This window comes from Pinus tabuliformis, chromosome 9, assembly GCF_031772625.1.
Source record: "Pinus tabuliformis cultivar Carrire ecotype Pingquan chromosome 9, CPIR1, whole genome shotgun sequence".
Classification (NCBI taxonomy): Eukaryota; Viridiplantae; Streptophyta; class Pinopsida; order Pinales; family Pinaceae; genus Pinus; species Pinus tabuliformis.
In genome coordinates, this window is record NC_142307.1 from 1475806483 (window position 1) to 1475831410 (window position 24928).

Sequence of the window (24928 nt, forward strand, 5' to 3'; positions counted from 1 at the left end):
TCTCTGCAAAATAATGCTTGAATTTTGCATTGTCGATTTGTTTGAATAGATTTTTTTTCATTATTCTATCTGAAAACTGCAGGCCGCCAAGTACATCAGCCCATCCCAATCAAATTTCTCAAAAACACTGCACAAGAAATGAATAAGAAGAAGATATCCATTCAACTGTCATGTTCTCTCTTCCATTTATTCATTTTTTCCAGATTTTGGGAAACCAAGTCTGTCAAATTTGGGTTCTCTACTCCAAGATTTGCACCTTTTGGGTCCAATGTCAATTTCCGAATTTCTCTCACTGCTGAACTCACTGCACAGAGTACCACTTTCTTTACCTCTAACTTGTCCTCCTTGGCCTTGTGATTTTTGGAAGCAAGCGGAACTCCTCAGTCAAACGAATGCATTCTTGGACATTCTCGGGTGAAACAAAGTCAAGTGCCACTTTTATACATGACTTCAAGTTTCTAACTTGGTGAGGGCATCCAGCTGGAATTAGAACTGCTTCACCAAGGTGTTGCTGAAATGTCCACGGTTCCACAGAAAATTCTTCCTTCAGCTTTTCTTATGCTCCTCATTCAAGAAAAATGACTGATCATGAATGGGATGTATAATCGAATCAATAGGAAGGGCATTAATATGTCTAAATTCCTTGCAATGCTTCCTCAAATAACATTGCAACTTTGGCACATCCTGTCTACGAAAGATGTCCCAGCTGGCTCCCCCCAACCATGGCATCTGTGTTTTCCTCTTGTGGGAAATATTTTCCACGACTTTTGACTTCATTGTACCAATTTCCTTCCAATCATCACTATGACCTTCATATTTTCGCAGACTATCAGACTTCACTGAATTCATATCCTGGAGATCATCTTCCATGTAATCAGTAGTGTCTCTAGTGACTTTAGACTGAATTTCATTGGGCAGTTCAACGTCCTCTGGTGATGGAGAGTTATCATTGGTAATACTATCAGAGCCTAATATATTAGATGCTTCTGCTTTTGATTCCACTTTATTGGCTGCCTTTCCTGAATCTTCTACCCTAACTGTGTCACAAACTTTCTCAGAATCTGCAAAAAGTTCTTTCAAATCTAATGATCGAAAGGATTTCTGCATCTTTTCTATCTTCTCTTGTTGCCAAATGGGGAACTTGACTTCAGCAGTGTGTGTCAAAATATTCACCACATCAGACATATCACAATGCAACCTTGTCACTGAATCACCTCTACCAAGTTCTTCATGCGTGCCATAAGCAATGTACGTTTTGGCCCTAAGTCAGGCTTCAAACAATGATCAGGAATCTTTGAAGCCAGATTGAGAAGGGCACACTCAGGATGGGTATACTCCTGAAAAGGCAATACACTGATAAATTCAGCTCCATGTCGTGGTAAAAGCTCTTCAAAGAAATTTGAGGGAGGCCAATCCTTCAACTTCAACATCTCAGGCCAGTCATTCTTATGCATGTGACCTTCTAGATACCCTTTAAAGAAATGGTGAATGTTGATCTCAACCTCACACCAATCTAGGCAATCAATGGCTTTCACTGTTTTGTATCAGCATTAAACTTGCCACCAGAATCCCGAATAGCTCACCACATAACCATGGGCTCCCAACTCAGACCTGATGAACCATCTAATGCATTCTGAACTATGACTGGCTCACCTCTGAGCCAATGTTTCTGAAAATGTTCAATAAACCCTTGGACCAGAACCAGGGTTTTGTTTCCGGTACGAATCCCGCCACTCCTCTATAACCCTAGATAAACCAACCCTAGACAGCATCTCGAAGAATGCGTAAGAGGCTATCACACTATGATTGTAGCCACTCTGCTGCCTAGCCCACTCAAAGAACGTGATGCCTAGTGCCACATCCTTAATGAAATTTGGTCTTTTCATAAAAAAAAAATATTCTCATTCTTTTAAACAACTAAGTTTTAGTTAAGCAATCATAACTAAAAATTTTATTTACAAACTTCCACTGTGTAAAATTTCCTGTGCCTAAATCACAACATTTGTCTATAAATAAAATTCTCTCATTTATATATAAAACATTATATATAAACAACATTGCAAATAGGTATATATGTGTGTGTGTGTGTGTGTGTGTGTGTGTGTGTGTGTGTGTTCACTGATAATTTCTTAAGGACCTTACTTCAAAGACACTACCTCTTCAAGAGGTGAGACCAATTGTTTATATGTCCTATAGTGGGTACCAAGATTCATAAAATGGACATAAAGGATTTTAAAAACATAATATAAAAGGGTGGGAAGGAACAACTAATGGCCATAGAAGGAAGACATGACTAAAAAGGGTATTATTCATGTTGGTATTTGACTTAATTATTTGAATACATTAAACCAAGTTATTAATTACCTCAATATTAAATTATAGCTATGGTATTAAAGAAAACAATTTGTGTTAGAGAGTGACTTACAAGTACATTGCACCAGTACCCTAGCAAGTTTGAAGATAAAATTTGTAAGTTATGTAGAACTCACACATGAGAGGATTTGATAGATCCTTGGGAATCTTCTCAGTACTAATAATGCTTGTTTACGAGCATAGCAAAATGAAAACTTATGACTATCATTATACACATAGATGTGAGTTAGCTAAGAGGGACAAGTCCTAAGAGGGATTAATGAGTCTTGCGCATCATGTAGATATTTGGACAATTCAAAATGGTGAGGATGCAAAGAAATCAAGGTCAGGGAGAGTCATCACAAGGACCTCCTACAAATAACCCATTACCTTCACCAAAATTGACTCTCATATTGCGTTCCCTAGAAGCAATTAATGAGACTTTAAAAGGGTGCCAAACAAATGAAGTGGAAGTGGAGCACCCTCCCTCAGGGTTAGGAAATATCGAAGGATCAAGAGACTCTGATAGAGGACCTCCAATCGAGGACATTACTAGGGAGCTCCAAAAGATTAAGCTCAAGAAGTTTGCAGGAGGTCATGCCAGTGAATGTGCAAAAGCCTGGCTAGAAGGAAAGAGAAGGTGCTTCACAGTAAGGGATTATAATTCCAATTCAAAAGCTAAAATAGCAATATTCCAACTCAGAGATAGTGCTCTAAATTGGTGGGGTAACTTAGAGCATCAACTACACCTCACTCCAGACACAATTACTTAGGAGTTATTTGAGGAGAGATTCAGGAAAAAGTACCTACCAACATATTATGAAGAACAACATGTAGGAGCCTTCCATGCCTTGGTACAAGGAAATCATATGGTAGAAGAATATGAAATAAGATTCATTGAATTGGTCAAGTATGCCTCCTACATGGATACTAACCAGCGCTAAGCAGATCGTTTTATTTATGGATTTAACCCTAAGATTAGAGCAATGGTGCAGATGTGGAAACCATCCTTAGTTGTAGAAGTTGTGGAATATGTCCATTATGTCAAAGAACATTTAGACTTAAAGGGTGGAAACAAAAACGTTTTTCCATGCCAACCAAGGTTTATGGGGAAGGCCCCTCGTACCTTCCCCAGTGGAGGAAGTTTGAAGCCACCACCATATGGAAACAGGGTTGTGCCCAGAGCACCGACAATGGGGATTTCAGTGGTTACTAGTGCAGCTTCACCCGCAGCTTCAAGGGTGCGTGCAATTCAATGTGATATGCAAGGAGTAACAAGTAGGGGCACGGGTCCCAAGGGAAGGAACTCTTTCCAAAGAACTCCCCAACGTTCAGTTCAAGGTCTACTGCACATCACTTGTTGGGGATGCAGGGGACCTCATTACTAGAATGAATGCCCTGAGTTACAAGCTGGTAACAACTGTAGAGAAGGAAAAGCACCAATGGGCCGGGGGCAAGTAGCCACCATCGAATCTATGCAGCAGTTGATAACTAGCTAGTTGAACAGCAGTCTGACGTGGTAGAAACCGCAGCTATGATAAACAAAGTAAAAGTCAAAATTTTGTTTGATTCAAGTGCTACATATGGTTTCATTTCACCAATTGCATTAGAAAAATGTCGGTTGGCAGCCTATGAGCACGATGACTTTAAGAAATTTGAGATGGCTTCTGGGATAAAAAAAGCAATAGGACTTAGTGTTGACCAATGTTAGGTAAAACTTGGGGTCTATATGACTAAGTTGAAAGCATTCGTCATAGCATTAGGGACATATGATGTAATTATTGGAATGGACTGTCTAGAAGCTAACTGAGCTTTGGTAGACAGTTTCAAGAAGAAGGTGATTTGTTTAAATGATGAAGGTAGGCCAACTAAGATTTTTGGAATCAAGAGAGGATTATCGCTACAATTCATATCCATGATGAAGGTAAAATGTTGTCTCCAACAAGGTTGCAATATATATGTGGTCGAGGTTGTAAGTGACCAAAAAGGACCCTCCCTAGATCAAGACCCAATTTTGTCACAATTCAAGGATTTTTTTCCTAAGGAATTGCCTGGATTACCTCCTGTAAGGGAGATTGATTTCAAAATTGACCTAAAACTTGGTGCAAAACCAATATCTAAGACACCCTATAGGATGACAGCTACAAAACTTTGTGAGTTGTAGATGCAGTTAAGAGAGCTCTTGGATTTGGGATTTATCAAACCTAGTATTTCACCTTGGGGTGCACTAGTGATTTTTGTCAAGAAGAAGGATGGTTCCTTATGGATATGCATAGATTATAGGGACTTGAATAGAGCCACAATAAACAATAGGTACCTAATACCTCAAATAGATGACCTATTTTATCAAATGAAGGGAGTAGTGATTTTTTCAAAGATCGATCTACGATCAGGATACCACCAATTGAGGATTAAGGAAGAGGAAATCTCAAAAACTACATTTCAAACTCAGTTCGGGCATTACGAGTTCGTAGTTGTTCCATTTGGCTTGACCAAAGCACCAACAGTATTCATGAGCCTCATGAATGGTGTGTTCAAGAAGTATTTGGACCAATTTGTGCAAGTCTTTCTTGATGAAATTCTTTTGTATTCCAAGAATGAAAAGGAGCATGAAAAGCACATAAGGGTTTTATTGACTTGCTTAAGGGAAAGTCAATTGTATGGGAAATTGTCAAAATGTTCCTTCTTTTAGAAGAAGGTTCATTACCTCAAGCACATAATTTGAGGAGAAGGGATTTCAGTTGACCCAGAAAAGGTGAAGGCCATAATGGATTGGCCAGTACCAAAAAATTCTCATGAGGTATGTAGTTTTATGGGGTTAGCAGGGTATTATTGCATGTTTTTGGAAGGTTTTTTGAGGATTTCAAAAACCTATCACCACATTACAGTGAAATGGGGTCAAGTATGAATGGGCATATCAATGCGACACTGCATTCACAGAACTAAAGAGGTTACTAACTAGTGCACTGATCCTTCGAGTATCAAACATGGAAGAAGAATTCATTGTCTGTACTGATGCTTCAAAGCAAGGATTGGGTGTAGTATTGATGCAAGAAGGTGGAATAATAACTTACGCATCTAGAAAATTCAGGAAACATGAAGAGTTGTATGCTATCCATGACTTCGAATTAGCAGCCGCGATGTTAGCTTTGATACTATGGAGACATTAACTCATTGGGAGAAGATTTGAGTTAAGAATAGATCATCAAAGCTTGAAGTATCTCTTCACTCAAAGGGATTTTAATGCTAGACAAAGGTGGTGGAGCGAATTCATGAGTGAGTATGATTTTGAGATCTCATACATCAAGGGAAAGGAGAATGTAGTGGTTGATGCACTAAGCAAGAGACCATGAACCTTCTCCCTAGTAGCCTTAAAGGTAAATTTGAGGGAACATGTGTTGGAGAAACTCTTTGAATATGGTTGGTATCTAAAGGTTATCTTAGCACTCTAGAGCGGGAAGTAGATAGAACCAAAGTTTGAGGGATATGTCCTTGACCCAGATGGACTATTGAGATTTCAAGGGAGAATGTACATACCTAAGGAAAGGGGTATAAGAAGGACCATCCTCGAAGAGTCACATAGAGCACTCTATTGTGCACATCCTGGAGTAAAGAAGATGTACACGGACATGAAGAAACTCTTCTTTTGGGTAGGCATGAAGCATGACATAGTCTAGTTTGTCGCCAAATATCTTGAATGTCAATGAGTGAAGGTTGATCATCGCCATCCAGTAGGACTCCTACAACCACATGACATCCTTATGTCTAAATGGGAGGTAAGTTTCATGGATTTTTTTGTGGGTTTTCCACTGACGTCATAGAGGCACAATTCTGTATTGGTTATAGTTGATAAATTGACCAAAAGTTCCCATTTCATTTCGGTAACAGAAACTTACAATGTTACTGATGTGGCACGAGTTTTCATAAGTGAAGTTATTCGGCTACAAGGTTACCCACGAAGATCATTTTTGATAGAAACTCTCGATTTACATCTAGGTTTTGGACAAGTTTATAGTTAGCACTAAGGATTCGGTTGAACCTGAGCATTGCATATCATCTAGAAACAGATGGGAAAACTAAAATATTAAATCAAGTTATGTAAGACATGCATAGGATGTACATCATGGATAATCAGACTCAGTGGGAAAGGTACTTACCATTGGTAAATTTTGCCTATAATAATAGTTACCATAGTTCAATCGGGAGGCCTCCTTATCAATATCTATATGGAAGTCCATGTAGGATGCGGTTGAGTTGGGAAAAGTTGGAGGACCGAGTAATAGTTGGGCCAGAATTAGTTCAAGAAATGGAGGAACAGGTAAAGCATATTTGACAAAGGTTAAAGGAAGCACAAGATAGACAGAAGAGTTATGTTAATTCACATAGGATTGATCGCAGTTATGAAGTACGGGACCAAGTTTTTATTCGTATCCAACCCAACAAAAGCACCATTTAGTTTGGGAAAGGGACGAAGTTGTCACCATGGTTCGTAGGACATTTTAGGATCAAGGTGAAGATTGAACTAGTTTCCTATCATCTTGTACTGCCACCCCATTTGCATAAAACTCATGATGTTTTTCATGTATCTATTTTACGACATTATGTTTCTGATGAATCTCACAAACTCGATTGGAGGGAATTGCAGGTCTTGGACAGGGGAACCATAGTGGTCGAACCATTACGTATATTGGACCATAGGGTTCAATAGATCAGACGTCGCATAGTGGACCAAGTTAAGGTCCAGTGGGACAAGTATAGCCTAGGATCTGCTACCTGGGAGGAAGCAGACACTATACGTCGTGACTACTCCTCACTTTTTGAGCATTTGTGATGCCCATTTTTGACTTAGACAACTACCTATGCTAAGGTTCTATTTTGCAGTTCCATGTTATTTATTTATGAATGTTATGTAATATTGATGCATTTAGTTGGACACGTGAAACTACTTATATAAATCATTTGATGGATTTGGTATTGATTATGGAAATTTTTTATGTATGGCCTAATGTATGACTCACTTAGTGATGAATTATCTAGCACATTACTTATAAGAATTATTGTTGTTTCATGTATGGCTCAAATGGATATGATTTATTTAATGAATGACTTAGTGAAATTATGATTTATTTCCAGTATGAACTGCAAGATTGACACGTGGATACTAGACATAACATGATGTTTAAAGATCACTTATCTATATATATCTTGTTGTTATATAAATGCATGAATGAGAGCTAACCCGCAGATTGGAAAGAACTATACGATAGCCAAGATCTACTCTTCCATTGGGGGAAGGTCGAGACATCTCATGGGGAAAGGTATAATGTACATTGTTATATTATGTTTTGTATCTACTAGATATGCACTCTTATGACATGGGTAAAATGTAAATGATAGGTGATAAGACTACTTGACTGGATTATTCAATGACAAGTATCCAACCTGCGCTGTAGTGTGGTCCATATTAGGATGTTGACCATAGTTGTGATTAGGGGTGGAGGTATTTCCCACCGTGTAACCTCCAAACCTGGAATCGTAGGAGGGCAGTGGTGGACATGCTCCCTTAGACGTGTGATGACGATTACCAGTTGCCTGCTGGGTAAGTTAGGTCGATATAGTCGACGCTTCCACCATATTGGTTTTCTTAGTGGTTAGATTGGTATATTCGATGCCACCGTATATAGCAACAGAGGATGGATAGGGTGGGAATGGAAGTAGGTTAGGAAGGATAGAAGGATATAGATCAGTTGGAGACTCTTGAAGGAACGCGATGTCATTGTCTTAATTATCAAATTTTACTACTATAATTGTCTCTCTATTTTGTTTTTCCTTATTGCCAAACTGCTTCGAACTCCTTGTATCTTTTACACTCTAACTTTGGGATGAGGTTTTCTGAAGGAGGAGTGTATGTAATGCCCAACTTAATATTATCATGCAAATTTTACTAGTGTTTAAATTACCTTAAAATATTGACTTATAATTATCAAAAAATATTGGTACATACCTACATTGGTGAAATTGTAAATTTATTACTAATATAAATTTTGTTATTATTCAATTCCCAACTTACCTCCTCAAATTTAAATTTTGATAGGATATGGTCTCCTTCCATTAATTACCAAATTATATATTCATATCTCATCCCCAAAATGTCCTCTCAAATTTACTTGGGAGAAGACATGGTCCTCTCCAATTAATTACCAAATTATATATTCATATCTCATCCCAAAAATTTCCTCTCAAATTTACTTGGGAGAAGACATGGTCCTCTCCAATTAATTACCAAATTCTATATTCATATCTCATCCCCAAAATGTCCTCTAAAATTTACTTGGGAGAAGACATGGTCCTCTACAATTAATTACCAAATTATATATTCATATCTCATCCCCAAAATTTGCTCCCAAATTTACTTGGGAGAAGACATGGTCCTCTCCAATTAATTACCAAATTATATATTCATATCTCATCCCAAAAATGTCCTCTCAAATTTACCTGGGAGAAGACATCGTCCTATCCAACTAATTAACAAATTATATATTCATATCTCATCCCCAAAATGTCCTCTTAGATTTACTTGGGAGAAGATAAGTCAAATGTAGGGATGAGGGGGTAGTTATGACATTAATGAGAGGAGGTTGAGGTGGAGATGAGAAGGGGGCACAAAAGGGGAAGGATGAGGGGAGGAGAGGAGATCCTTGGTCTTGCTTTTGGTTTTGGTTTTTTGTTGTTTTGGAGGATTTGTTTGAGAGTAAGGTGAGGAAGAGAGGAGGGAGAGAATGACAGTATTGTTTATCTTTGCACACTACATCTGGTTGGACTTGGGATCAGATGGCTAGGGAACCTATGGAGGTTTCCTGGGCTAGGAAATACTTCCTAGTTGGTTGGGAGGTAAATCCAGTCGACAGTCAAGAGGAGCATCCCAGCAAGACCAGGAGCTCAGGGGCATCTCAACCAAGTTATCGGAACAGGTATTCCTCTATTTATAGATTACTCATGTAAGTGGTTTAAATGGAATGCTCACTATTTAATTGTAGGAAATAAATTTTAATGGTACATTATCATCGATAAAATTTTTTGTTAGATATAAATTATTTCCCATTTTATGGTATTTGAAATTATAGAAATTTAGTTATGTTAGAGGACCCTAGGATGGAGTCCTTACAATATTGAGTTCATCTCAGTCCCACCTGGATAGATTTACTTGGTCAAGAATCTAGTCCTTGGAATTGCGATGCCTAAAATATTGAGTGACTGTTTAAATAGATTTCCTTGGTCAGGAATCGAGTCCATGACATTGTGGTGCTTAAAGCTTTTCATGGTTCATATAGTTTGAGATCTTCCATTATATTTTTACATTATGAATACCTCCTTAGTTAAGAGGGAGTGTTGGAAAATGTAATTATGTTCAGTCTTCAATAATGTACCTAAGTCATTATGTAATGTACTTGTCAAAAGAATAAAGAAAATATTTTATTATTATTATAATTGTGACTTAATAAAGAACGAGTTTCATGCTTGGGTCACCATGTTTTAGGTTAAAGTCCCCACTGAGGACTTCTAGCATTTATTTTGATCCCATTATGTTATTTTACATTTAAAGAGACCCTTCTTGGGATTTTGAATCATGTAAAAAGGTTAATTATTGAGTCAAATATAAATTATGTAACGTCCATACCATGTATGCCTAAGAGAAGATCAAGTTGGACTAAGGACCCTATTCTGCCCCACAAGAAACCTATAAAAGGAAGGTCATCAAATTAATTTACAATATCATTATCTCATTAAGTTTCAATTCTCTTGTAGTTGGGTAGAAGTGTGAAATTCTCTTGTTGCTGGGCAGAAGTGTGAAGTTCTCTTGTAGCTAGGAAAAGGTGTCAAGTTTTTTGTCAGGAAGCCAAAGTGATTGCAAGTTTGGGGAAGTCTAAGGAGACAAGGAAATTCATAATTTTGGTGCTTCTCTCTCTCTCTCTCTCTCTCTCTCTCTCTCTTTGTTTGGTTCCCCAGAGATGTAGATCGAATTCTTCCAAGTTTCACTCTTGCCAGAAGTTGTCAGTTGTCATAGGTTTTTGTTAGGAACAGGTAAAAATTCTGGGAGGCTAACTTGATGTGGATGGAAGGTCTGGTCTTGGTCTAGGGTGAAGAGTCTCAAAGAATTCTAATGAAAGAAATAATTATCTTGACTAGGTTTTCCCCTCTAGGGAGGTTTTTCCCTGGCATGTGCCTACATCTGGGGTCTATTGTTTTATGTGTTCTTTCTTTGGTAATTTATTGATGAAATAAAGAAAGAAGATATAAATAATCGTAATAATAAGAAACATCACAAGTAATTATTAAGAACAAAAAAATATTTACTAGATTTTTCTGATTTTCTAACACACTAGTGACTGCTTGGCTTGACACTCGCTTGTGTTGTGAGTAGAGCTCTTATGGAACTCACGCCATTTTCCTGTGTCCTTCTTTTTCTTCTTATTGTTGTTCTTTGCTTGCACCTTCAATAGTTTGTCCTAGGTCGCCCACCTAGGCTTCTTCTGTTTAAACTTTTGCTCAATCTTTACATTGTATTGGTATGTCATGCTGAGTGAGGAGATATCTAGGAACTCCATCTCATCCTAGATGTACTTGTGTAGATAGTCACAACATTTGAATACCAAATTCCACTCAGAATCCTTGATACCCAACTTCGTACGGAAGGTATGGAAAAAATTTGTGAACTCCAACACATCTTGATCATTTCCCTATCATAGCATGGTCAACTTTACACATTTATCTTCATAGCTGCCGACAAGGTAATATTGTTTCGTGATGGTGTCTTGGAAAGAATCCCATGTGGGTGCGGCTGAAAATAGTAAGGATTCCCTCTTGTCCTTTTATTCACATTAGTTTTCCCACTAGTCCTTGACATGTTGGGCAGCTTTGAGAAGTGAAAAAGTAGTCTTTTCCCAATTAGAAAAGTCATCAGCTAAAAAATATCCTTCCAACAAATTCAACCATTTATCTATGGCATCTACATCTATCTAGCCCTCAAATATGGGAATATGAAAGTTAACTTGTACGTTAAAAGCAGTGGTGCCTCCAGAGTGGTTGTTGGATGAAGATGTGTCGCATATGGGTAGCCGTAAGAGGATCTCAACAAATTTATCCATCATCGCGTTCCTCTGTTGCTCGAGAGCTTCCTCGAGAAACATTTTGAAGGGATCTCCTACCCCCTCATCTTTATCTTCTTCCAACATGGAAGATCATCAGGGTTTGCAAGGCTTGTCTTACAAAGGTTCAACCAGTCTGAGCCCTAAATCCTTATACCCTAACCTCGTTGGGGACATGCAAAGAAAAATAGAGAAAGAGCATATCACTCTAATACCGTTGATCCAAACTTAAATAGGAACGCACAAAATTACAGATATAACCATAAATATAGAGATGTAGTAGAAATAACATATCATTTAATTAATATCAAAATAATTAAATATGCTTACAAATAGAATGGAAATAAACTAGCTCGGGCGATGGTAGCTTATCTCTAAGAAGACATGTGGTAGCTACATGCCTCTGAATTGTGTTAAAATGAGGCTCAATGGCCTATGTATTATTTTAAAAAAATGGAAAACCCTAAACAACCAAAATCCTAACCCCAGGAGATGTAATGCCAAGAGTTTGTGGGCCTTGTTGGGGTTAGTTGGGCAGCCAACTTCCCAGGGTGGTAACTTGCTCATATTATCTATGTTTGGTGCATACCATACCTTGTTTGAAAGGTGTCTCCAAGTAATACAAGATTTACGATAGGTTGTGGACTTGTTGTGGACCTTAAAAAAAGGTCATTTTGGGTGTTCAAAACTACTTTGAAAGTTCAAGACCTGGAAAACTACTAAAAATAGTAAAAGCTAAAATAAACAAGGAAACATATGAAAGTGATTGGAGGTCTAGGTGGAATAGGCAGGTGGCCACCAATATCCGCTTGGATCATCTGTCCTATATTCAAAATCAATAATCTTTTCATGTTTCATGTCAATTGATGTATGGCTCCTCCTTTCCTACCTTTGACATATCCCTTCTTATCGACTTCAACACATTATTTGGGAAATCGATTGAGAAACACTAGAGTAACCTAGAGATTTCAGTCCTTAGTGGTAGGTTTCCATGCATTTGATTTGAGTTTTCGCTATTGGCTCCCAATTCAACGATTCTACGAGTGTTCGACATCAACTCCTTTCACAATCACTAGATTATACTACACATCTTGGAGACTATCATCCTTATCAATGGACATCCCCGCATTTGTTAACGATTTTCATCATTGACTAGTAATCAGAGGAATTCTTGCATGTTTGGAATCGAATCATTTATTCACATGTATATTTATGATATTATCTGATGGTGATGAAGACTTTGGGTGGAGGCTTGCATCACTCAGCCTTGTTTCCTCTCCCAAATTGCGACTATTTTTTTTGGAGACATTTTATTAGACCGATCACATTAGTACATCTATCCACATTGGGCTTATCAGTGGATAGGATCCATCATAGATCCATTACACATCATTTTGATTGAGCTACTGAATATGGGAATGCCTGACCCAAGACATGATTATGTATTTTTGACATATGTTTGTTGTTTACAGACCTCCTTCCATTCTGAAACTCTAGAACTCTAACTCATCAACTATGTTAAAAAGTATTTTGGTCATCTCCTTCTTCTCTAACCTCAGACTTTAGGGGGAATCTGTTATACAAGAAAATATCTCCTCATCATCTCAGGGGAGAAAATCATTATTTTTTTACTGAAATGCACCCTTATTTCAAGACTTTTGAGGTTATAACACACCCTAGAAGATCACACTAAAGCATTTTAACACTAGCCATAGATTAGTAGCCTACTTTATCCTAGAAGTTAATGCTATGTATATTCAATGGGCACGTGTTACCATAATTTCATATAGACACAAGAAAAAATGATGGTTTGACTCATTGTTACTTCACTTGTTCACTCAAGTAGACTCTAAAAAAGTGGAAAAATATTTCCTCAAGATCGCCCATTAAGGTTTCTTATCCTACCAAGCATACTAAAGCGGAAGAAAGAAATAAAGCAGAGGAAACATCTTCCACCCTATGGTTTTTTCCCAAAGTGAACTAAAGGAATAATTTCTAGTTCTTTTAGCCTCCCCTTGCCTATATAGTGGGTCAGGACATTGAGATTGGGATCATAATTCATGTACTATTATGATACCAAGATATTGTTTGAGAGAGAGATATTGAAGAGCTAGGAGTTGGAGGAGGTCATGCTACAACTGCTTATGGTTGTAATCTTCCTTCATTGATTGAATATATAGATCTATTATTGTTTCATCCATATTGTTTTCTAATGTTTATGCTTCTTGTGCTTATGTTGCAATAATTTGGATTATGGTTTCTTGTTGATGTATTTAATGATACCTAGTTTCTTATTTTCTAGTGTTTTAAATTGATATTTTGTGAAGATCACTTTTGTTTGCTTTGTGTGTAGGTTTTGATCATGGAGTTGGATAAGGACCTTTCTCAACCACACTGATTGCTCCAGATGATTTTTGCATAGGGATCAGGCAGTTATTTCTCACTTCTTCTTTGCTAATTCCTTCTTATTACTTGTATTGTTGAATACATCCATCCATATTATAGTAGATCCCTTGATCCATTTGCCTTACTTTATGGGAAAACCGAAGAGGTTTTATCGTTCATCCATCCCAACATAAATCCCTATAGCAAGAACAAAACCTTTAATAGAAATTACAAGAGATTCAATTGGAAAACACACCACCATAGTTGGTTTGTAGGTCTACTAGGCCTCATAAGCCCTGGAGAAGGTATCCACCCTCAAATTGTATTTTCCTAACTTATGAAGGTGAACCTCATTGCTTTTATGAATCCTAAAAAATGGAAAGTAGAAAAAAGTAGAAGAAATCAATGGAGAAAGAAATGAACTCTTTGTTGGAAAATGAAGCTTGAGTTAGTGAAGATTCTGGAAGGAAGAAATGCCCGAAAAAACAAATGGGTATACATGATTAAACATGAGGGTGAAGAGAAGAACCAAAGATACAAAGCAAGGTTGGTGGTGAAGGGATTTTCCTAAAAATAAGGTATTGACTTTACAAAAAAAGAATTCACTTGTTGTTAAAATGTCACTTGTAAGAGTTATCCTTGGTATTGTTGTTTCTTTAGACTTCAGCTGTGAACAATTAGATGTGAAGACAACTTTTGCTCATGGAGAATTAAAGAGGAAATATATATGGAATAGCTAGAAGGATTCAATGTAAAAGGTAAAGAAAACTTTGTCTATAGCTTGATGAAGAGCCTTTACAGTCTAAAATAGGAACCTTTCCAATTGTACAAAAAAATTGATTCATTTATGCTAGAGCATGGATTCAAAATACTAGGGTTGGTCATTGTGTCTACATTAAGAGGTATGACAAAGAAAAGTATATTATACTATTGTTGTATGTGGATGATATGATAATTATTGGACATGATAAGAACATGATCAATAGGTTGAAGATTTGGATAGTCAATTTGCAGTGAATGATTTAGGTCCAGCACAACAAATACTCGGCATAAGGATTATATGTGACAAAAATAACAAAAATTTATGGCTAACACAAGATAAATATATTGAGAAGGTGTTCGATGGGTTCAATATGAAGGATCCCAAACCAATTGGTACACCCCTAACATCACACTTCAAACTTGTCATGAAGATGGGTCCTCATTGTGACTCGAAATGTAGATTAAAAATGGATATTGTGGATTCATCTCTAACTCTCAACTCTTCATCACATTTAAAACTTAGTGCTTATCGGTGCCATTATGGTGACAAGAAGAAGGAGGAAATGAATAAAATATGTTATGCTTAAGAAGTTGGTAGCTTCATGTATTGCATGGTATGTACCTATCTACATGTCACACATTCAGTGGGAGTAGTGAACAGGGTCCTTGTAAATATAGAAAAGCAACATTGGAAAGTGGTAAAGTATATTTTGAGGTATCTCAAGGGTACTAGTAATTATATTTTATGTTTTGATAATAATAATGTTTTCCTTGAAGGTTATATAGATGCACATATGGTTGGAGATGTGGATACTAGAAATTCTAACACTAGCTATTTATATAGTTTTGCAAGTACAACAATATCTTGCATGTATACACTACAAAAAGTAGTAACCCTATCCGCAATAGAGGCAAAATAGATATTTGACCCATATGCTTGCAAAGAGATATTGCGGATGTAATGAATCTTAGGAGAATTTTTAATAACCCAAGATAAATGTGTGTTTCATTGTGAGATTTAGTGTGCCATTCATTTATAAAAAAACCCAACATATCATTCTAAGATAGAGAAAATTGATGTTTGATATCATTGGATTCGTTAAGTGTTATATGATGGGCTACTACAGTTGGATAAAATACACAATAAAGACAATCTAGTTTATATGTTAACAAAGATTTTTCCAAGGGCTAAGTAGGAGCTTTGTAGAATCTTGGCTAGAGTATAACCAACATGATGAAAGGCATATTAGGAAAGGATTAGCATTGAGGAGAGAGAAAGAATGTCAAAGATATCCGCTGGAGATTGTATTTGGTCTCAAGTGGGATATTTTTTAGTGTGAGACCAAATCAAAGTAAAAATAAAATGTAAACTATTTTGACTTTTTAATGCTTCCATAATATTATGGAAGGAGTCAAGTGAGAGATAAAATGTGAACAGAATTGAAAAGAAAGAGATGTAGCTCTCAGGTGTGGCCTGCACCTGGAGACTACACTCACCAAAACAGAGAGATCACTCTCGTACACTCTATTATTCATCAATGAAAGATTACATCATTAAATACAATACTAGGAATTAGGAAGTTGCACCCAAACCCCTAAACTTTAGGAACTAATCCTAAACTAGGGAGAACGTTACAACAATATAACCTATTTTCTCCATTAATACAAAATAATATTTATTATTTTTAACTCCCCCCCTTAATGGAGAAAGGGTTCTCATGGACTCCTAGCATCTTTCTAAACAATTCAAATTTCACTCGTGCAAGAGGCTTTGTGAAAATATCAGCCACATTGTCACAAGTTTTACAATATTCAACAGCAATTTCTTTTGACTGTATTTTCTCTCTAACAAAATGGAACTGAGTGTCTATATGTTTGGTGTTTTTGTGAAACACTGGATTGTATGCTAATTTAATGGTGCTCTGGTTGTCGCTTTTGATGGAAGTGGGATTCTTCTGTTCTTTTCCTGCTTCTTTGAGAAGCCTTCTCAACCAGATCGCTTCACACATTGCTGCACACAATGCTTGATACTCGGCTTCACATGAAGACAAGGCTACAGTACTCTGCTTCTTGCTACTCCAAGCTATGACCCCGGAACCTATGTTGAATGCATAACCTATGATGGAACTCTGATCATCCAGGTTACCTGCCCAGTCTGAGTCTAAAAAACTTGCTAGAGTAACATCATATACATCAGTGTATAAAATACCATAATTAACAGTACCACAAAGATACCTCAACACGCTCTTTGCTGCTATCCAGTGACTTTCAAGCGGTTCGACATGAATTGGCTCAATACACTAACAGAGTATGCCAATTCGGGTCTGGTTGTTGTAAGATATATCAAGCTACCTACCAGCTGTCTGTACATTGTGGCATCAACCTCCTTAGTGCCATCGTCACTGCTCAATTTCAGATTCTGTTGCAAAGGTGTCGCTGCTGCTCTACACTGATCCATACCAAACTTTTCCAACAGATTTCTGGCATACTTCCCTTGGGTAAGAAAAGTTTGCCCAGTATCTCTACATACTTCTAATTCGAGACAATAGTGAAGGCTTCCGAGATCCTTCATCTCAAAAACTTGCGCCATAAGCCTTTTGATTCCTCTGATTAAATCATCTGCATTTCCTATTAAAATCATGTCATCCACATACAGAGAAATCAAAATAATATGCCCCTGATTATTGTACTTGGTATACAAATTTGGGTCATTTAAACTTCTATGGAAACCATGCTCTACAAATAAAGAATCAACCTTTTCGTACCAAGACCTGGGCGCTTGCTTTAAACCATATAAAGCCTTTTTCAATTTGCAAACAAGATGTTCCTGCCCCTGCTTTACATATCCTTCTGGCTGAACTAAGTAATTTTCCTCTTTTAAATCACCTTTTAAAAATGTAGATTTAACATCAAGCTGGTGTAATTCCCAATTACATTTAGTAGCTAAAGCAATAAGCATTCTGATTGTATTTAGCTTTGCTACAGGTGCAAAAGTATCATCAAAATCTATACCTTCCTGCTGTGAATATCCTTTTGCAACCAGCCTAGCTTTTAACTTATCTATACTTCCGTCTGCATTCATTTTTGGTTTAAACAGCCATTTGCATAGTATGGGTGTTTTATTCTTAGGCAGCTCAACTAAATCCCAAGTATCATTTCTAAGAATTGATTCCATTTCTTCATTCATTGCAGCTCTCCATTCCTTAAATTGACTAGCTTCTTTGTAATTAGAGGGTTCTACAATGTTCAAAACCTTTGACATCAAAGCATAGTTTCTCAATTTTAATGGTAATTGAGTCTTCCTACCTGACCTCCTTGGTAGGGGACTTACCTCAAATTTGTTTTCTTCTGCTATGACTGGGCTTGCATTATCACCTTCTTGCTGTTCTTCTTTTTGCTCTTCTTTTTGCTCCTGCTCTCTTTCATCCTCGCTGCTTTCCTCCAACAACAATGGAATGTGCCAATCATCACCAACGTCATCTTTCCCTTCCTGTACCTGTTCATGAAACACTACATCCCTGCTTGCAAATGTCTTACGAGACTCAGGATTGAATAATTTATATGCTTTAAATTCTGTGCCATAACCAACAAAGATGCATTTAACTGCTTCAGGGTCTAATTTCTTCCTATCAGCTTTGGGTATATGGGAAAATGCTTTTGACCCAAACACCCTTAGATGGTTTACTGCTAGTTTAAATCCATATAGAGCTTTAAAAGGGGTTTTGAAGCCAAGATACCTGGTAGGACTTCTGTTCTTCAAATACACAACAGTATTAATAGCCTCTTCCCAAAAGCTATTAGACAGACCCTTACCTTGTAACATGCTCCTTGCGCACTCCACCAAGGTTCTGTTTTTGCGCTCTGCAACTCCATTTTGTTGTGGTGTGTGTGGCACTGTATACTGCTGAACAATCCCGTGAGATTTGTAGAATTTCATGAATTCCTTTAGCTTGTATTCTCCCCCTTGATCAGATCGGAGAATTTTTATACTCTTACCAAACTGCTTTTCCACCAAGGTTTTAAATTCTATAAAGCACTGGAAAGTCTGACTTTTCTTGTTCAAAAAATAAACCCATGAATATCTAGTGCAGTCATCAGTAAATAACAAAAAATAGTATGCTCCTCCTAGCGACCTTGTCTGCATAGGTCCGCATACATCAGTGTGCACTAGTTCTAAAACATATGTTTCCTTCCTCCTATCATGCACAGGAAACTGTTCCCTATGCATTTTTCCTAAGGCACAACCATCACAATTTAACTGAATATTACGAAAGATAGGGAGTCCCTCGACCATACCTTTCTTTTGCAATAACATGAGGTCCTGCAAATTCAAATGACCGAACCTCTGATGCCAGAGTTGTTCGGCTATCGATCCTCCTGCAACCATGGCTTGCTTTGGTATGTTTTTTGCATCCAGTCTGTATAGGCTTCCAACTCGCATGCCTGTTGCAACTATTTCATTCCTGCAATCCTTTATCACACAATGAGTCTTGAAGAACTCGACTTGCATATCTTGATCAGCCACCATGGATACAGATATCAGATTTTTCTTAATTCCAGGTACATATAAAACATTTGTAAGGTGACTAATTTTTCCATTTGGTAACTTAAACAATGTAAACTTTGAAACGGGAACTATAAACTCAAAACGGGAACTCTGGCCGAAAAACCCCAAAAAAACCACAAAAACAGTGCTCAAAACGAAAAGTGTGTATACTGGAACGATGTTTTTTTTTTTTAGGTGTCAATTTTGCGGCTGTTTTAAAAATGGTAGTGACTACGAAATTTTCTACGAAATTTTCCTGCAAAATATAGCTTCAGAACGAAAGTGTTGATACTGGAATAATGACTTTTTTTTAGGTGTCAATTTTGCGGCTGTTTTAAAAATGGCAGTGACTACGAAATTTTCTACGAAATTTTCCTGCAAAATATAGCTTCAGAACGAAAGTGTTGATACTGGAATAATGATTTTTTTTTTAGGGTCAATTTTCATACTTTTTAAAAAATTCTAATAAAACCAATTTTTTATGTCTCAAACAAAGTTAAATTTTAAGGAAAAAACACATTAATGTTTCATTTTGGGCCGCCCCCTCCCCCCGCGGCCCCCCGCCCGGGCCGCCCCACCCCCGTCCCTCCCCCCCCCCCCCCAGCCCCCCCCTCGCTCGGGCCGCCCTACCCCCCTCCCTCCCCCTCCCCCTCCCCCTCCCGGCCCACCCCGCCCTCCCTCGCCACCCCCGGGCCGCCCCGCCCCGCCCGACCCGGCGGCGGGTCGATTCCCAGAATCAAGATGCAAGTTTGTGTATCATGCAAGATGCAAGAGACATGCCCAAAGTATTTATCATATAACATGAACCAACATCAAAACAATGGGTAGAGGAATAGGTCATTTGATAGAGAAATCTAGGTTGATAGGGATAGGTCATATGATAGAGAAGCCTACGTTGATAAATGTCGACCAAAAAGAAAGAAGAAGAAGAGGAGGATAGACACACTTAATTGGAACTTTACTTTGTTGATTGGATTTTTATAATTAAAGAAAGGTGAAAAGAAGTAAAAAATAGCAATGACATGTTGGTAGTGTGTGATTGTGGTTGGCTATTGTTGGTAGTTTGTGATTGTGGTTGGCTATTGTATTCTTACCCATTGTTCTACATTGGATTGAGGGATTAGAGAGCAAAGGTTTGAAGTGAACTCTTGATTTAGTAAAGAGGCACCAAATAAATTTTCAATTTGAATAAATACAATTTCATTGATTAATGTTGTTACAAACCTATTTTAAAATTAAATAATAAAATTAACAATTTATTCAAGTGTTATGTATAAATGGAAAACACATTCATGAAATTACATTTATATCATAAAAACAAAAAGTAGTATCTTGTTTCCTTAGGCACCAAAACACTTATCTCGTGATACATCTCACATCACCAAAATTATAAAAATTAACTATATTATAACTTTATTATTAATATTATTATTATTGTAACAATAATTAAATTTGACCCATTAATATTCAAATTCAATTCTTATATATTAAGTTTCGTAATAGAAATATTGTTTCAATAATTTCTAAAAAACTAAAATATATATATGGTTTATATAAAATGCAAAATTATTTTTCATAAACAAAAAAATACTAATTCAAAATCAATAATTTTTATATCCATAAAAATAAAATTATATAAAATTTCCATTCTCTATGTATTCTTGAACAACCAAGATCTCTAACAAAAATATCATAAAAATATCACAACTGAAAATACCACTAATCAAACTAACCCAGATTCATCAATTCTATTGATTATACTACTGCTTTTACATTAGAGCAGCCCCACCTCATTCATGCACAACTTGAGGTGATAAGACTTGGCAATCAGTCACCAATTTAAGGGGAAAAGAAAACATAAACACTGAACTTGAAAACTATGAGTCTTACCCCTCCATTACCAATTTGAAAAGGAAAACAAAACATCCAATTTAAGGGAAAAAAACATAAACACTGAACTTGAAAACTATGAGTCTTAGCCCTCCATTACCAATTTGAAAAGAAAAACAAAACATCAACAATAAGCTTAAATCAACAGGATCACAATTATCATATTTCACAAATCAATCAATAAGATGTGAATTAAAATTTCAAATTAACATCCATATAAATCAATAAAAACTACATAACTATCATTAATAATTAATAGTTTTATTATTTAAAAAATTATATATATATATATATATATATATATATATATATATATATATATATATATATATATATATATATATATATATATATATATATATATATATATATATTAAAACTTAAAAAAATTAAATTTATCTTTTTCGACTAATCGAATTTAATACATTAGCGATGAAACTCCATTGGTTTATTCTACAAATAGATGTTTTTTCACGACTCCACTTGGGCTATTTCAGGATAAATATATCTTTGTCATAGTAGATATAACTTTAATGTTCAAAAATACCTAATTTTCATGATAGAGATACGTTTTAAAACAAAATTCACTTTAATATTTAAAAGTAATCAGATCATGTGTAATCTGATTTGATTATAAAGGGTGGTTATTATCATCTTTCTAACGACTACTATAAATATGACAGTAAGACACGCTAGCTGCAACGATGGATTAATCAGCGCCACCGGGGTGACGAAAGCAGGATTCCCATTAGCGATCAGAAATTATGGTTTCGATCTGTACAGAGTGCAAAGTTGCAAACCATACACCCGCACCCAAAATTTGAGCTGAATGCATTTTATCAAACAAGAAACCAAGCAATACCAAGTATCTGTGACACAAAACATCCATTACACATCAAATAAAAAGGTTCCTAAACTCCATGAAACCATGCAGAATTTGAAATTCTAAACTTCATGAAACTACGCAGAATTTGAATCTATATATATATAACATTTAAGTATATCATAGACAAAATTCTTGCCTGGTTTTGGGGACCGGAAGGAATGGGAGTAGCCCCGATCCTGATCGAACTCGTCAAAGCAGTCGCCATGAATCTTCAGAGAAACAATAAGAATGTGGAAGTAATGAAAATAGAATCCCGGCAAGGTCAAAAGCAAGGAACACAAATTGGACTTGAAGAAAATGAAACCGAAGAAGGAGCAACCAGAGAAACTCAAACGCTTCATGAGGTGAACTCATTTGAGCTGCGCAGCGCCACCCCCGGGCCGCCCCGCCCCGCCCGACCCGGCGGCGGGTCGATTCCCGGAATCGACCCGCTGCCAGGTCGGGCGTGGCGGGGCGGCCCGCTGCGCAGTGCCGCCGCGCAGCGCCACCCCGGGCCGCCCCGCCCCGCCCGACCCGACGCCACCGCCGCGCAGCGCCACCCCCGGGCCGCCCAGCCCCGCCCGACCCAGCGGCGCCGCCGTGCAGCGCCACCCCCGGGCTGCCCCGCCCCGCCCAACCCGGCGGCGGGTCGATTCCGGGTCGGGAGGGGCATGGCGGCTCGGGGGTGGCGCTGCGCAGCGGCGGCTCTGCGCAGCGCCACCCCCGGGCCGCCCCGCCCCACCCGACCAGCGGCGGGTCGATTCCCGGAATCGACCCGCCGTCGGTCGGGCGGGGCGGGGCGGCCCGGGGGTGCCGCTGCGGGTGTCTTTCATTGATCTGAATTATTGAGAATCTCAAATCATTTGGCTCCCACATATGATATATGACCAACTTTCCATTTACGGACATGAACTCAGATCTGTGCGCATTTTCGTGAAAACTTTTGTCAATCCCTTCTAACATAAGCCAAACATCCTGTTCTGGATCATAAGCGCGGATGCTTGGTTGAAATATTTCAGGTCGGTTGATGTCACCGTGACAAGTAATTAACATGTTTTGCACAACAGCTGCCTTAATGCATTTCCACCATCCATTAATCAATTTCTCTGAAACGGAAGTCCAAGTTCTTGAAGTCACGTCGAATGCTATTGCCGCGTTCCGATACCCTCGTAGAATTATCTTCGTTCCCAAAGCAGCAGACGCCCTTAGTGGAGAAAGACCTCTGCTATGGGCTCTTGCTAGCGCTTCAGATCGGGGGATTAATCCCGTCCATTTCATGGTACACGGATCGTACACTTCACCCCATCGGTGGTTTCTTATATCGCACCCTCCAAACACATAAATTCTTCCATCGACAACGACAGCATGGCCGGCACTCCTCTCCACTCTGCTGAAAGTGACATCAGACCAGTTATGCGAGACTGGATCAAACTTGTGAACAAGACAAGAGGTACATGTGCCTCGGCTACCACCTATAATATATAGATTATCATCTAAGACTGAACTCACATTCTTCCAGTAGAAGTTCATAGGAGGGTCGGTCAGACGCACATATAAGCTGTTTTCTTTTATATCAAAAGCATACAAGCTTTTGGTCACAATCTCAGTTTCCTCTGAGAATCTTGCGTACACCCAATAACATGAAGCATCATGCACCATGCGTGCAAAATGTTCTTTCGTGACCTTTACTGGTGTCGGGAAACCTTGGGAACTAGATGCAACATCCTGAGGACTGTCCGTGATTTTGTTCTTCCCAGTCTTACCCTGAACACCTCCTTCGTTTGGAACATTATCAACACCATCTTTGCCTCTAGTCATGGGGCGGGAGTTGCAGATTTCCATGACCTTTGCCTCACAAAGCAGGTTGCGCACAGAGAATTTGGAATAAATTGCCTCGATCTCGTTCTCGTTCTCAGCTCTATCTTATGAAAAAAGAAGCTATCCGTTCAAAACGGTTTAAGATTTAAAATGTATTCAAGGTAACGTTCGTTCTTCTAGAAGATTATTTCCGCTGGTCACGAGCATGAAAATTGGTGAGCAATGAATTATACACATGGTAACACCGTTTTATCCGCTGTTACAAGCAAGGGATGTGCTTGGCCATTTGTTGTTCTATATTGTTCTTTGCCATAATATCCTTGATTCCAGAGACTTTCCTTCGTCCTACTGATAGCAATGAACACCATCGATGCGTAAACAGTTGGATAACCAATTAAGATACAAGATCACCAGTGATCAGGTTTGTATTCAAAAGAAATATATTTATTATTTATTTATGTGTGTTTAAGGTTCACAGAACATGAGCTATATAATAAGCCTTAGTTGTAGGTTCAAAGATGGCAAGCGAGTGTTCTTTTACGACTATCTCAATTCGGATTATGTACTTTTTAATAATATTTAGGATTGTGCTAATTATTTTATTATTATAACATATGTTTTGTTTGTTTTTTTATTAAATTATGAATTTTTATTTTTATTTTTATAATGCTTTTGCACCAATATGGATTGTTATTAGAGCTTTTGTATTAATATGTCGTTAATTTTATGACTTTTGTCTTCAGAAGTATTAAATAGTTAACATCTACATGTATTTTTCTTAATTTTATATTTTTTTGTTTTTTTCAATTTTACATTTTTTTCATATAAGTTGGTGCTTCTTGTAAGGTTTATTTTTATATATCTTTTTAATATTCTTGTAAATTTTATTTTTATATATATTTTTAATATTTTTCAATTTGAAAGTGCCACATTTTTTTTTAAGGCATCAATAGTCATTTTAGTGTTCATAAAACATCATAATAGCATCATTATGTTTTGTCGCACCTATTATTGTAACATAGTTACACATTATTTTTAAGTAACTTATTATAATCAATCTTGTCATTTTATCATCCTTGTTTCTAATAAATATATCATTTTGCATTTAAGTAATATAATTTAGCATTAGATTTTATACTATGTTAATATTATGAATCATGATTT

General features: G+C 37.4%; 1 pseudogene; it reads right to left on the reverse strand.

Annotated features, from left to right (window-relative positions):
* Positions 1 to 104: 104 nt before the first annotated feature.
* On the reverse strand, positions 105 to 24132 carry LOC149154194 (uncharacterized; annotated as a pseudogene).
* Positions 24133 to 24928: the final 796 nt, after the last annotated feature.